The sequence below is a fragment of the Canis lupus genome, chromosome 22 (genome assembly GCF_048164855.1).
Source record: "Canis lupus baileyi chromosome 22, mCanLup2.hap1, whole genome shotgun sequence".
In the NCBI taxonomy this organism is placed as follows: domain Eukaryota; kingdom Metazoa; phylum Chordata; class Mammalia; order Carnivora; family Canidae; genus Canis; species Canis lupus.
Genome location: NC_132859.1, coordinates 49641049 through 49656769, shown reverse-complemented (window position 1 = coordinate 49656769; position 15721 = coordinate 49641049). Strand labels below are relative to the sequence as shown.

Sequence of the window (15721 nt, the reverse complement as noted above, 5' to 3'; positions counted from 1 at the left end):
GGGGCGCGGGGCGCGGGGCGCGGGGAGCGCGGAGCGGCGAGCGCGCAACTTACTTTCCGCCCGCGGCGGGCGCCCGGGCCCGCACCCCCAGCCCGCAACGCCGCAGGCTACCCGGCGGCGGAGGCCGGCCCGCACCCGGCCCGCGGCCGCCGCGCCCCGCCGCGCCCCGCGCTCGCCCCTACCTCCGCCAGCAGGCGGGCGTCCGTCCGCAGCAGCCGCGGCGCCGACGACTCCCTCCCGGCCGCCGAACCCCCGCACCCAGCGCTAATCATAATACCGAACGGGCGGCCGGCCGCGGGCGGGGGGGGCGAGGTGCGCCTGCGCGGGGCTCGCGTCACTGTGACGCAGAGCGGGGCGGGCCCGCGGGGGGGGCGGGGCCGGGAGCACCTGCGGGCGCGGGCGCGGGCGCGGGCGCGGGCGCGAGCGCGGGCTGCGGAGGGCGTCGTGGCGGCGTCGGGGCAGGCGGGCTCCGCGGCGGTGGGCTGGCGGCGGGAAGCGGCCGAGGCGCCCGAGGAGAGGGCCCGCGGAAGGAGGAAGCGCAAGGGACACGGGGCAGTGGCCGGGAAGAGTGGCGCGAGCTACCGGGTAACCGGAGAGCTGGGACGGCCTGCACCTGACCTGCCTGCGTCCTGGGGGCTGGCGGGGAGGGCAGCTCGCGCTTTGCCCTTCCGGGGGTGCCCGCGTCTCCCGCCGAGTTTAAGCAAGGAGAGGGAAAAGAGTGAATATACGTTCATGTATACACATACATATATAAATATATGCATATGCTCTTTTTCTCTACAGTTTTATTTCTTGGGAACCCAATTTGAAGGAATTTCATTGATTTTGTTGCTATTTAAACAAAAGGAGAAAAGCCCACCATCTGAATGCGGCGCTGGCCTTAAAGGTCACCGGGAGACACTAGCCCGGCCCCATCAGTTAGCGGCCTCTCCTGGAAACCACCTGGAAAGGCAAAAGGTCATGGAAAGTGTTAAAACCAAGTCCAGGATTCAAACAGCAGACGTTAATCGTGGTTTAGCTAGAGAGTTCAGCGGCATGGTCACCAGGCCAAGTGGCTCAGGAAGGGAGCTTAGCCAAGGCCAGAAGAGGGGTGCTGGGCTCCTGACTCCCACCCTCGAAAGCTTGTCTTTCAGTAGGTGGAAGATGGGCTCTCTGAGGCTTCCTGAAAGGGAGAGCCAACAAGCCAGATGCCAGGTTTCTCCGACCTGCTTTTCCCTTTCTGTTTCTCCTTTCTTTCCACCCTTCAAATAAAAAATGCCTAGTGAAGAAGGACACAAGAAAAAAAATAAATATACAAATAAAAGCTGCTCAGATGCTCCAAATTTGATTAAGTTGACTTGGTGCAGAAGAGAAATCTAGATGGCTTTAGCAAGTGTGTCTTTGCTGACCTGCAAATGTCAGGGGTTTTGTTTTGTTTTGTTTTGTTTTCAGACCATCTCCACAGCATCAATTTTGCATGTCTGAAGATGATTGAAAAGTAAGTGGATTGTGGGGAGATGCAAGCCCTTAGGGTGAGAACAAGGTTTTCTATTAAAGGGGGACTCCCAGTCAGCCTAATGCTCTAGGATGGGGTGATGGATCATTGGCCAGGAAAACCCTGGGACTCTAGGCCTCAGGCTAGGCCTCTGTCCCTTAAGGATGAGTCAAAGCCCCAACTCTGGGATCACTCTGATTGAGAAAGACCATAAAGGAAAAATCTCACTTTGACACTGACATTCTAACTCTAGGCGTATGTTACGCAGTAGCTCCTTTGTGGAATTCAGTCAGTCCTTCACTACTGGAAAGTTGGAAGACCATGCACTTTTCCCCTCAGGGAGATATCACTATTTAGGGAACCCTGTAAAAGAAAAACAAACAAACAAAAAAAGACCCACTCTAATAGTCTCCCAAGGGAATCCAGTGGTTGACGACCTCTGCCACCAGACCTGTAGCCCTGAGAGTAACAGTAACCACAAAGCAATGGCCATAATAAATAAGCCCTTGGAAAACAGTATTTATATTGTTGCTGTGTGTGACTCAGGTTTCAACTAAAATCTATAAGGTAACAAGGACATAAGAATAGCAAAACAATAAATGAAAAGGAACAGAATAATAGATTGATTCAAATAAAGTCAGGGATACAGCCGGATAGTAAATCATTCATTCATCCCCAGTGTTTCTTGGGAAGCTATAGTGCTGCTGGCAAGAACATGACCCATTTTCAGTTCCACACCATAGATGTAGTAACATGATCTTATTATGCTTAGGCAATATTTAAGAATATTCAAGTGCAAATTAATATATTATTACTTAACTTTGAATATAAGCAAATATGTTTATTGTTAATGAAGAACCCTCCTCCAATCTGCCTGGAGGCTTTCTCCAACACAGACTGCTTTTTTTAATGTTAGGTCTTTTTATGGACCTGTAAGAAGCTTTAATTAGATATACAGCACTCTACAAAACGACAAGATGGAGCATGCAGGTTTGTATTACAGTTTCTGTGATTCAAATCTCAAATATAACATAATGCCACCAATTTAAGGAAGAAGTTGTTTATCAGAAGGCAACCAGGGCAATGCTACAAATTAGATCAAGATGTGAAAAGCAAGCAGATTCTTGAAAGAATTGCAATTTTCATCTTGGGACCCCCCATCACCACACACACACACACACATACACACAAGCATCATATTATCTTCTCTAGATATTGTTCATTTTCATAATTTGAAAAAATTAAACTATATTTAAAACAATAGGTATTGAGTAACCATGTACAGTTCAATTTTGAGTTATAACATGTATTTAAGTAAGATTTTGCTTTACATATTTAATTAGTCATTTTGTACATTGATAGTTGTGCATTTCTAAATCCTGGCTTCATCCCAGTAGGACCAAAAAATAATGATACTTCATTGGAAAGGCCTACAGAGTTCCTCAAAGACTTTCTCATACTACCCCATTGGCATCAGTTAGCATGTTTCTCTTATCTCAGATATCAGTGAAGGCCACCGTATGTGTGTGTGTGTGTGTGTGTGTGTGTAATGTATTTTTGATAGTTGCAAACAAAGATTGAAAATGCCAGCCCTTGACTCTGTTCATTTGCAACATGTGAGCTAAGAGACATGACAGTCATTGCCTGGCATCAAATCCTGCCCCATCACTTAATTCTCTATGGCTTTGGGCAGGTTCCTTAACCTTCTGTTTGTTTTCTTCTCTGTAACATGAGGATGGTAGTGATAATGATATCTTTCTTATAAAGATGGTATAAAGAAATGGTTCTCAAAGTGTGCTCTCTTGACCAACAATATCAGCTTCTTCTGGGAACTGAATCAAAATTCAAATTCTCAGTCTCCATTCCAGATGTACTAAATTGAAAACTGTAGTTTCTGTTTCAAGAACACTTTTGGGTGATTCTGATGCAAGTTAGAGTTTGAGAACCACTGTTGATGGGATTAAATGAGTTTATTTTAAGTATTAAAACAGTGCCTGGTACACAGTAAGTGGTATATTAATGGATATGTTTAAATGAATACAATATGATGTTGCCAAGATTTGCAAAGTTTAATTCAGGCCAAAAGAAGCATGTGCATGTTCTCCAACAAGTAAATCCCATCTTAATCCCATGTCCAAAACTTTAACATGGCCTGCCAAACCATTCCTGATACGGCCCCATCGCCCCTTCTTGCTCTTTCCATTCTCCGTGTGTGCCACATCTCCAACCTCCCCAGTTCTCAAAGGGAACTGCTTTTTCACACCTTTAAGACTTTGCCGATTCTATTCCCTCTGCCTGGAAATGTCTCCCACCCCTTTTCTCCACTTCCCACACTTGCAATCTCCTGAATTCCTGCTTGTGCTTCAAAACCTAACTGCAGTGTCCAACCTCGTCTGTGGTACCCCAACCCAAACCCAGTCAGAGTCAAGGATTCTCTGGACCCATACCTCTCTGCACATCCCACTTAGAGCATTTATCATTAGGTGTTATAATTGTTTACTTCCCATTCTCTGCCTTTGGATCTTTAACTCCTGGAAAACAAGGATTTTATTTCATTTAAAATTCTATTCATGCCACTGGGCTCTGACGTTTTAAGAGAGCAGCCCAAGGGTTTACACCACAGACTTGGGGTATTTTTCCCCCCACAAAGGTCTTTTAAGAATTTTAATTAGTTGTGAACATTTTAAAATTGGGAGATTTAATTTTTATGTTTAACCTTTTAATGAGGTCTAATATGTATATTGTAAGGTTCACCCAGAATACATGATAATTCAGTGATTTTTAGTAAGCTTATAAAGTCGTGCAATCATCCCCTTAATCCACTTTTAGAGTATTTCCATCTCTCCCTAAAAGTCTTCTCATGTGCATATACAATCACTCTCCAATTTCAAGTCCTCCATGACCAATAATTTGTTTTCCATCTCTGTAGGTTTGCCTTTCTAGAAATGTTATATAAATAGAATCATACAATATGTAGTCTTTGGTGTCTGGCTTCTTTCATTTAGCATAAGATTTATCCATGCTGTAGTTCATGTAGTTGTATCTGTTCATTCCTTTGTATTGCTGAATAGTATTCCATTATATACATAAACTACATTTTATTTATTTCCAGATGTTTGCTATTGTGGATAATGCTGCTATGAATAATTATATAAACTCTAAATGGCAATGTTTTCATTTTGGGGGGTATATTGCTGGGTAGAATTATTGGGTCATGTCATGACTCTTTAACATTTTAAGGAACTGAAAAATTACTTTCTAAAGCGACTTACTATTTTATATTCCCATCATCAATATATGAGGGCTCTAGTTTCACCATACCCTTAGCAACACTTGGCATTATTTGACTTTTAGGTTATCAATATTCTAATAAAAGTATAGAGGTATTTCACTGTGATTTTAATTTGCATTTCTCTGATCAACAGTGTTGATCATCTTTTCATGTGCTAAATTTTTAGTTTTCATATATCTTCTTTGGTGAAAGATCTATTCAAATCTTTTGCCCATTTTTAATTGGGTTATTTGTCTTAATGAGTTTTAAGACTTTTTTATATATTTCAGATACAAGTCCTTAATTAGATATATGACTTGCAAATATTTTCTCCCAGGCTGTGGTTTGTCTTCTCATATTTTTAATGATATCTTTAGATGTGCCAAAGTTTTAGATTTTGATGAATCCCAATTTATCAAATTTTTCTTTTATAAATCATATTTTGGATGTCATATCTAAGAAATTTTTGCCTAAGCCAAAGTCAAAAGATTTTTTTGAGTTTTTTTCAAGTTTATAGTTTTCAATTTAACATTTTAGTCTATAATACAATTTGAGTTAATTGTTATATGTGATATAAAGTGTCTACATGTTTTATCAATTAATTCATTTTTTGCATATGGATAGTCAATTACCCCTGAACCATTTGTCAAAGAGTATCATTTCCCAATTGAATTGCCTTGTCACCGTCACTGAAAATCTATTTACCATAAATGTAAGGGTTTTCTGGACTTCCTATTCATTTCTATTGATTCTACATATCTATCCTTAAACCACTGTGACATAATCTTGACTACTGTTGTTTTATAGTAAGTTTTGAAAATGGACAGAATAAGTCCTCCAACTATGTTGTTATTTTTCAAAATTGTTTTGCTATTCTAGGTATGTTGCAATGCCATGTAAACTCTAGGATCAGCTTGTCAATTTCTACCAAAACAGTGTTTTTGAAGAATGGTATTTTTTTTTTTTTTGGAGTTGCATGTATAGGCCAATTTGGGGAGAATTGCCACCTTAACAATAAAGAGTCTTCACAGTTCATGAACATGATATAGCTCCCCATTTAGATCTTTTAAAATCTTTTAAAATTTCTGTCAGCAATGTTTTGTAGTTTTTAGTTGTACACATCTTTTGTTACCCTTATTTCTAAGTACTTTTCTTTTTAGTGCTATTGTGAATTGCATTATTTTCTTTATTTCTAGGTTGTTCATTATCAGAATATAAAAATACTGATTTTTATATCCTTTGACATTCTCATTTTTTAGTTCTTCTTGGTGTTTTCAGATTAAATAGTATTTAATCATATTATCTGCAAAATCATATTTTCTGCAAATGAAGACATTTTGTTTCTTCTTTTTCCAGTCTGAATGCCTTTAATTTCTTTTTCTTGCCTTCTTGACAGCCTATAACTTATAGTATGATATAGAATAGAAGTGGTTAGTTCTTTGGGGTGTCTGCCTAGCTCCATCACTGGAGCATGCAACTTTGATCTCAGGTTTGTAAGTTTCAATCCCATATTGTATAGAAATTACATAAAAATATATTTTTTTAAAGTGGTAAGGATCCCTGGGTGGCTCAGCAGTTTAGCTCCTGCCTTTAGCCAGGGCATGAACCTGGAGTCCTGGGATTGAGTCCCACATCAGGCTCCCTGCATGGAGCCTTATTCTCCCTCTGCCTGTGTCTCTGCCTCTCTCTCTCTCTCTCTCTCTCTCTCCATCTCTCATGAATAAATAAAATCCAACACTCTTTAAAAAAATAAAAAAGTGGTAAAAGTAGATATTCTTCCTTTGTTCTCAAAAAACGCATTTAGTCTTCCACTATTAAGTAAGATATTTGCTATAGGTTTTTCTTAGGTGCTTTTTATATATTAGAATAAATTCCCTGTTATTCAGAGTTTGTTGAGAGTTTCATCATGAATGAGTGTTGGATTTTGTCAAATGCTTTTTCTGCATGTATTGACATGATCATGTAGGTTTTGTCTATTACATTAATATGACACATTGCATTAATTAATTCTCTTTTTTTTAAAGATTATTTATTTATTCATAGAGACACAGAGAGAATGAGAGGCAGAGACACAGGCAGAGGGAGAAGCAGGCTCCATGCAGAGAGCCCGACGCGGGACTTGATCCAGGGTTTCCAGGATCATGCCCTGAGCTGCAGGCGGTGCTAAACTGCTGTGCCACTGGGGCTGCCCGCATTAATTAATTTTCATATGCCAAATCAACCTTGCATCCCCAAAATAAATTCCACTTTGGTCATTGTAACATGCTGCTGGATTTGATTTCCTTATTTATATTCATGTGGCTCCAATAAAAAATTTAAAAAAATATTCATGTGGCATAGTATGAGGACTTTGGCCTCAATGAGCTTGGAAGTGGATTCTTTTCCAAAGCCTCTAGTTAAGAGCCTGGTCCAGCTAACACCTTCATTTGAGGTTTGTAAGACCCTGAGCAGAGGGTATGTTGCATCTGCCTGGACTTTGGATCTACAAGAACTGTGAGTTAGCAAACATATGTTGATTGAGCTGATAAGTTTGTGATAATTTGTTACAAAGCAATAGAAAACTAATATGCCAACTTTTTCCAGTTTTACTCTGCCATAGCTAGAAGTCCAGCCCCAAGCAGAGTTAATTTTGAAAAATAAAATCAAGATTTCTGGCCCCTCTTGAAAAATAGGAAGATCTTGCAACTTGGGGTTTGAATCCATCAAATGTCAAACCAGCTGCTACACCTGAGCAATGGCTCACCCCACCCTCTTTGTTAGCCAGGGCCTAGGTCTTCCTTCATCTGCTGTGGTCCTTCAGCCCTGGCCTACATCTCTAATTATAGGCCTGGCCCTGGGACATATGAACCTATAACACCTGATCAGCACATGCTCAACTTATTGAGCCCAAGTGCTCAATAAGTATTTGTCAAATAAGTGAACCAAGCAACAGAACCAGTGATACGAGGGAATATTACATAAGAGTGCACAAATGGACATTTGGGATGACCGAGGTTGATGGCAGTATACCTTTCAGTTCATTCCAGGAGGAGTTCTGACTGTGGCCCACAGAGCCTGTCTGCCTGAAAGATATTTCTTGGAAGTTCTATGGATTTTCATATGCATCTCAGTGGTCCTAAGTGTGTCATATGACCAGCCCTAGTTCCAAAGGAGGCTAGGAAATGTGGTTTTTAGCTCCTCACATACTACCCCCACCCCCACCCCCACAAGGAAATCAGGTTCTGACAGAAAAGAGAAAGGAGAGGATAGATATTGAGTTCGTGACCAGCAGTTTCAATACCTAGATCATGAAAAAGGAAAAAAATAAAACTACTATCGGAACAACTCAGGTTTTCTAATATGAGACTTATTAGCCTTGAGGAAATCAAAATTGTCAGTGATAGAATTATCTACTTCCATTCCTTGAATTAGTTATCATTTGCCCTTCAGCTATGAACAGTCCAGAAAAATGACCAGTAAGAATAGAAACAATGTGCTTTCTCATGGAGGATAGTATTTTTTTTTTTATTACCTCTGTGTACAGACACAGAATGGATGGCCCTAGTCCTGGTAGGTAGTAAGGCCTTAGGACCCCTACTAGACCAGGCCCTAACTTTCAATTGCTGGATGCTAAGGAGGTCATGGGCAGGTGGGGTGGGTCCTCAGAGAGGAGCCGAGATGGCCAAGGCAACAGAACTGTGAGGCTCCAGGCAGTGGCTGCCTATCAGTCAATTCAGAATAAGCTCAGTGTTTCAGTGTCTGGAGTGCTGGCTGTGTGTTAGTGCTTCTCTTTATCATAACCCTGTGAAGGTTGAGTGGTTTCTGTGAAACTGTAGCCACAAGGTATCCTGGCATCATATGGATCACTACAGCTTGAATGAGGTCTGTCTTGATGAAGGTGAGACTGCTTTGGCCCCATGCAGACAGGAGATGGGGCATTTGGCAGCATGGACACTTGGCAGCAGAGATCCTGCAGCTGGAGATGGCATCTGATAACTGAACGGAGCTGAGCCATCAGGGTATGGATGCCAAAACAGCTGATACTCATTTCCTTAGAGCAGCTATACTCATTTCCAATTCACAGTTCAACTATCCCACCCTGCTTCAGAATCAAGGAATAGTAGACATTATGTAAAAATTAAAAAGTAGGGGTGCCTGAGTGGCTCAATCAGTTAAGCATCTGACTCTTGATTTTGGCTTAGGTCATGATCTCATAGTTCATGAGATTGGGCCCCTGAGTTGGGTTCCACGCTCAGTGGGGAGTCCGCTTGAAGATCCTCTCTCTGTCCCCCACCCATGCATGTGTTCTCTCTCTCTCTCTCTCTCTCTCTCTCTCTCCCTCTCCCTCTCCTCTCTCTCTCTCTCTCTCTCTCTCTCTCTCTCTCTCTCGAAATAAGTAAGTAGATCTTTAAAACAATAATAAAAATAAAAACACAAAAAATCAAGATAGAGAATATTGATTCAGGCCTCAAGACTACTCTCCCAGACCTAGTAACCCTATATTCACCCTCAGCCCCCACTCCTGCCTGCTTGAACTATGGAACCTAGCAAAACTAAGTGCTCACTTTCCTGGCCACCCTTGCAAGTAGGGATGTCCATCTAATTCAGTCTGGCCAATGAGATCTTTTAGAATTCAGCTGAGTGGGAGGAGGGTATGGTGGTTTGGGGAAAGCTTTTGCTTCTCTGATACAAAGGGACAGCTGCAGCTGGCTCTGGCCTTCCCCTTTCTTCCTGCCCCAGTTGGGCATGATGCCTGGAGTAGGAGCTGCCATTTTGCAACCAGGAAGGAGAGGCCAAGAGAATCACAGCAATGCTGGCTCTGGATCTCATGAGCTGCTGAACAAATGCTAACAGCTGCCTGCTCCAGACTTTGTGTTCTGTGAAAAAATTGAAAATGCTATTTGTTCATTATGCTTACTTAGAGCTGAAAGCCTTCCTGACTGATACAACTAGTATAAACCATTATTTGTCATAAGTGATAAAATGGTAGTGGAGATGAGGGTATAAAGATTTCCCCAAATCTAGTGAATTCATCAGAAAGAAGCTGTAGAGGGGCACCTGGGTGGTTCAGTCAGTTAGGCATCTGTCTTCAGCTCATGTCATGATCCCAGATCCTGGGATCAAGCCCCATGTCAGGCTCCCTGCTCAGCAGCTTTTCCCTCTCCCTTTGGCCTTCCCCCAACTCACACATACACTCTCTCTGTGTTTCTCTTACTCTCAAATGAATAAATAAAATCTAAAAAATAAATAAAGAAAAGAAAAAAGAAAAGCAAGGAAGGTATCCAGTCCTGCTAGGGTCAGGTCATGACAACACAGAAGTTGACTTGAGGTGATTTCACTGGCCAAGGAGGAGACAATTTGAGCATTGGAAAACAATGTCTACAATGGACTAAATTAAATTAAGAGTGCATAATGGGAGATAAAGAAGTATTTCTTCTGCCTTTCTGGTATGAACTGTGTTTCAGAGCAACCAAAGAGATAATAAGGAGTTTTTTATAGAAGAATTCTAGCTAATAAAGACAGAAGGAATGATAGAAAACCACGACTCTGGAACACCTAATAAAATGAAGAATCCAGAAAACTACCATCAATGACTATTAGGCGAAAGGTTGACAGGGAACCTTTGGGTGGACCATGCTGATAACATCTGAACCCACTGATTAATTTTTACGTTTCTGAAAGTGGGACTTTCAGACACTTTTCAGACACTGTGCACCTCATGATGTAATACATTAGAAAACACAGCATCTGCAAAGTTTTCTAGCCAAAAAAACATTTTAACAAGAATCTAATCCAGCTTGTAAATACAAGAAGAAGTTGAATAACACTATGGGGAAACAATCAGCCAAATCCAGAATGTAGGATATTATACAGGACAATGACTCATATCTCTCCTTCCTCAAGTAAATGGCATAAAAACCAAGAAGAGAGAAGAATTTACAGAGTAAAAGAGACCTAAGAGTTCTTTCAATTAAATATGATGTATTGATCTTATTTGGATCCTGATTTGAATGAAACAACTATAAAAATATTACTGGAGCTAGTTAGGAAAATTTGGTATGTTTTGGGTATTGCATCACATAAAAATGGCATTGTGGTTATGTTTTTTAAAAAGTTATTCTTCAATAGAGATACCTACTATAATATTTAGGAATGAAATTAAATGATGCCTAGAATTTGCTTTAAACTATTTGTGCAAAGCCAAACCAAGATTGTGTTGTGTGTGGTGGGAGAGGTTATAGAGGAGAAAGATCAGGTGGCCTATAAAGGGGTTCATTGTAATTTGTTCTCCATGTTTCTATATGATTGAACCTTTTGTATACATTTTTAGTATTACTATTTTAATTAGGTTTTCCTGCATTCTAGATGCTAATCATAACAAAAATGAGAAAGCAATATAAAAAAAAAAGAGCAATCCTGTCAAAGTCCCTAAATTCTGTTTTCTTCCTTCATGGTGTTATTTTCATAAAAGCTAAATATATGCTACAATTAAAAAGCTAGGATAAAACAGTGTCATGTGACTGTACTTGAAAGCATGAGGCACGTTAGAGACCCTAATCCTGCTTAGGACACTTTCTATGCTCTTGTCCACATGTGGGACACCCAGGTTGGTTCTCCACTCTGTTCCTGCATGTTGCCAAGAGCACCTCGCTCTTTCCATTGACTTGTAATGACTTGTCCATCCTCTTCCACCAGACTGTGAGCCATCCCCTACCTAACTCTCATTTGAGGACCAAAAAATCAGTGCCAAATATGCCATTTCCAATGCTCTCTCAACCCCCAACCCCTCACAACAAATTCATAGCATCTCTGCCATGACACTCTTATATTTTCCAAGAAGACATAACTTGGATTTGTTTTAGGCAGGGGAGACTGTAAGTAATTATATGACATAGACAACATGGTGCTGTTTTTAAAGCTAGTAACAACAATACATGAGATCCTTAGCACTTGTACCTGTAGTTACTTAGAGCTAGTAACTCTTCCTTTATTTCTCCTCTAGCCTCCAATTTGCTGAGTCAAGGAAAAGAAACCTGGAGATACCCTCAATGTCTCTTGAATTTTGGTCCCAAAGTCATGGACACCATGGTATACATGGCAATTCACTCCTAACTTAAAATAACCTCGTTTTCCCTGAGCTTTGATGAGCACTCTGAGCCAACCTTTAGACAGCGGTAGGTCATACTGAGGTAGTACATTCAGGTGACCTTCAAGAAAGATCTATCTTTATCCTTTACCCCCAAAGTCACAAATGACAATGATGGAAAGGCAAACTGGATAATCTGTCTCCTATCTTCATTGTTGACTTCTATGTCTCTTAGGTCTTAGCCTCCAACCACCATAGCTTCCAACCTACCTCGTCCCCAGTCTGCACTGGGCAGCCTCTTTGTGTTCCCATAACACGTCATGGACCATGTGGCATGGCTCTTCCAATACACGATTACAATCTCTCTGACTTTCACTCTATATTACAAGTTACTCTGAGATGAAGACTGAACGTGTTCACCATTATATTCCCCGTGCTTGGCATATGGTAGCTACCCAATGAGCACTTGCTTAGTAAACATACAAGCAATCAAATGAGTGGCTTACAAGATTCAAAATTTCAGAATTGAGACTAAATTTAGGCCATCCTACTTCTTAAAGTGTTAAATACCTTTTGTCCTCAAAGTTTAATTTAAAAGAATAATGTTGAAAGGGGAAGAACCACCTAGTCCTCAGAAAACAATTGAAAGGTTGGGTAGGAGAAGAGGTATGGGTCATGCAGATGCTCACCATCCCACCACCCCATCCTCTCTTTCTCTTCTCTCTCTCTAGCCACTCCTGGAATGGCCAGCATGAGGGTTTGCTGATCTGTATCCAGTCCTCTGTCTGCTCCTTGGAGTGGAGGAGAGTTGGGAGTATGGGTAATGGTGAAAGGAACAAAGACTGCCGGCAAGAGCTGAGCCCTCTTTTAATGACACTTAACACACTACCTTATAGCACATGGGGGCCTGACTCACAGGAGATGACTGGACTCTGGTTCCCAGTCAGCACTCAGGCCCTCCCAACAAGGCGCCCTTTGCCTGGACCTGATGCTAGTTAGTAGATCTCAATCTGCATTGTGGATGGCTGTGGCTTATTCATGATAATCCCCATACTTCCTAATAATAAATTTGCAGTTAGTCAAGGTAATGGAGCATACATGTGAGCTCAGAGCCAAGGGAAGGGCCAGAAACTGAGAACTCAGGATGGTTTCTTTCATAATCAGTGAACTAAATCTAACTCTGCACCAAATGAAATCAACCAAAATGGCCTAATTCAGATTTCAGGGGCTAATCGTGGGGGGGGGGGGGAATCACTAGTCTAAACAAATTGAAGTTGATTAATGAACATGAACATGAAATGCAGTGTCCCTGAATATCTACAAACTCAGGACTAAATTGTTCAAATCATTAATATTCACAAAGGTATCTTGGCACAGCTTTACCCATCATTAATTCTAGTAGGAAAATACCAGTTTTATTATCATTGTGATCATATATTCAACATCTACAGTGGCCTGCCCCAGATAAAAGGCCATTTAGGAAAGGAAAAAGGCTAGCGACTCTTGGCCTTGAGGCCATGTTCAGGGCTCAGAGCCAGCTACCCCATCATCCTGAGCACTGGGAATATGAAAACTCTAAGCCATGCATTTGTCCTTGACGAGACTACAGTTCGTTGTTGTTAAGGTGTCATCGAGTAAATGCCAGTAAGCAGTATAGACAGGTGAGAACATTGGTTTTAGAAATAGAGGGGGCAAGGATGTTTTCATAAGCCAATATATATATATATATATATATATATATATATATATATATATTACTTCTGACTGATACAGAGGGGTTTTTTTGTCCCTGCAAGGCTTTAATATCCACTGATAACTAAATTTCATGAAGGCAGAGACCTTAAGTATTTTGTTTACCACTGTAGCTCCAGCACCCTGTACTGGTGCAAGGCACAGACTCAGAGCTCAATAAATATTTGTCAAATGAATTAACCAATGGGTATATTGTGTCATGTTTATTTAGGGAAAGAAAACTGAGAGGTAGAGAGGAAACTAATTTATTTGAGTCGGTGGTCACCAGCTCAGCGTTTGCCCATATGACTCATTATAGTTAGTTTCTCATAAGACACAGCCAAACTTCTGTCCTGGTATTCCTTTCATATTTTTCTAAAAGGGAGGAAAATATAGAAACAGGAATAAATGACAAATACATGTAGAACTGAGGACAAGTCTTGACTTGTACCTAAAAAGTGGCATCTATGATCTACTATTCATAAAAATATAGACATGAAGAAAAATCCTTAGGAAGAGAGGAAGCAGGGGCCAGAGCATGGGTTTTGATGTTTTCAACAGTGGAATGACAGCCTCCAAGCCCCTTTTTGCTATACTATGCTGCTGCTTTGCTCTGTAGCCACAGTGCATGCCAGTTAATCTTCTTGTATTCGTAGAGGACATAACAAGGAATTTATATAGGTCAGAGAATATTTTGAAATTCCAAACAGAAGAGCTGCTAATGAATTTAGTTTAGGGTGTCTTGCCACCAGAAAAAAATGATAGACCTTCCCAAACACCTTCGGCTGTTTGCTCATCAAGAAAAGTCACACATTTTCTCTCCGTAAAAAGTGTCAGAGAGAAAACCAGGCAGAGTGCAATTGTGCTCCTAAGGACCAGAGCCTGGGGCTGCTGTTAAATTCAGCATCTAGCATGATGCCCCTGGAAAACTGTATGGACACTCCACTCAGAAGGTGCATGAGGTCAGTGGCTTCTGATTCCAGGGTGGGGAAATGGCCCAAGTTACACTCCAAAGTGCTGAGGCCTGGGCACATTCTCACCCATGGACAAAAACAAAGTTGGATTACATTTCTTTTGGTTTTAATAGTGCTTGCGGTGACTTCCCTCTAAACTTCTGTCTCTGCAGCAGCAATTCCAAGGGAGCCTTTCATCCACATCCAGATGAAGCTCTGGGTGAATACTTTTATACACTATAGCGTCACCTGCATTGCAAATCCTACTGGCTTTTCTATGTGGCAATTTCTTAACAATTTCCTGAGATAAGTCAACTCTGAATATGTCTTTGAAGTCTCAGTCTGAATATGTGAATTTAGACCCTGCCAGTCCTTTGCTCACCCAGAATCTGAATAGCCAACGAAGGAGTGCCTCCCTGGGAATCTTACACGGGCTTTGGATACCTGCCAGGCGTGGTCGGGGCCTTGATCTGGCATTGGTATTCTGGGAGTACCCGCCTCAAAGGATCAGTGATACAAGGATGAAATAAGTGAGCCCAGAGTTGGAACAAATAATCTTAAGATTTGTGTGGAAGCAAAAAAGACCCCAAATAACCAGGGGAATATTGAAAAAGAAAACCAGAGCTGGGGGCAAAACAATGCCGGATTTCAAGTTGTACTACAAAGCTGTGGTCATCAAGATAGTGTGGTACTGGCACAAAAACAGACACATAGATCAATGGAACAGAATAGAGAATTCAGAAATGGACCTTCAACTCTATATTCAACTAATATTTGACAAAGCAGGAAAGAATATCCACTGGAAAAAGGACAGTCTATTCAATAAATGGTGCTGGGAAAATTGGACAGCCACGTGCAGAAGAATGAAACTGGACGATTCTCTTGCACCATACACAAAGATACACTCAAAATGGTTGAAAGATCTAAATGTGAGACAAGAATCCATCAAAATCCTAGAGGAAAACACAGGCAACATCTTTTTTGAACTTGGCCACAGCAACTTCTTGCAAGATATATCTATGCAGGCAAGGGAAACAAAAGCAAAAATGAACTATTGGGATTTAAGCAAGATAAAAAGCTTCTCACAGCAAAAGAAACAGTCAACAAAACTAAAAGACAACCTACAGAATGGGAGAAGCTATTTGTAAATGACATATCTGATCAAGGGCTAGTTTCCAAGATCTATAAAGAACTTATTAAACCCAACACCCAAGAAACAAACAATC

The 15721-nt window shown here is 41.1% G+C and overlaps 1 protein-coding gene and 1 long non-coding RNA gene across 6 annotated transcripts in view; one reads left to right on the top strand and one right to left on the bottom strand.

Annotated features, from left to right (window-relative positions):
• SNRK (SNF related kinase) overlaps window positions 1-325 on the bottom strand; it is a 58464-nt gene extending 58139 nt beyond the window's left edge. For 3 of the 5 annotated variants that reach the window (XM_072793557.1, XM_072793561.1, XM_072793560.1), the window contains exon 1: window positions 183-325. The gene's annotated coding sequence lies outside the window, so the exon portion shown is untranslated. The remainder of the gene's footprint in view (window positions 1-182) is intronic. The other 2 variants (XM_072793558.1, XM_072793559.1) reach the window with 2 other exon arrangements.
• A 119-nt stretch (window positions 326-444) lies between these two features.
• Window positions 445-2748, top strand: LOC140614515 (uncharacterized). The gene is made up of 3 exons (XR_012015366.1): window positions 445-585; window positions 1432-1477; window positions 2391-2748. It is a non-coding gene; the product is annotated as an uncharacterized lncRNA (long non-coding RNA).
• The last annotated feature ends 12973 nt before the right edge of the window (window positions 2749-15721 follow it).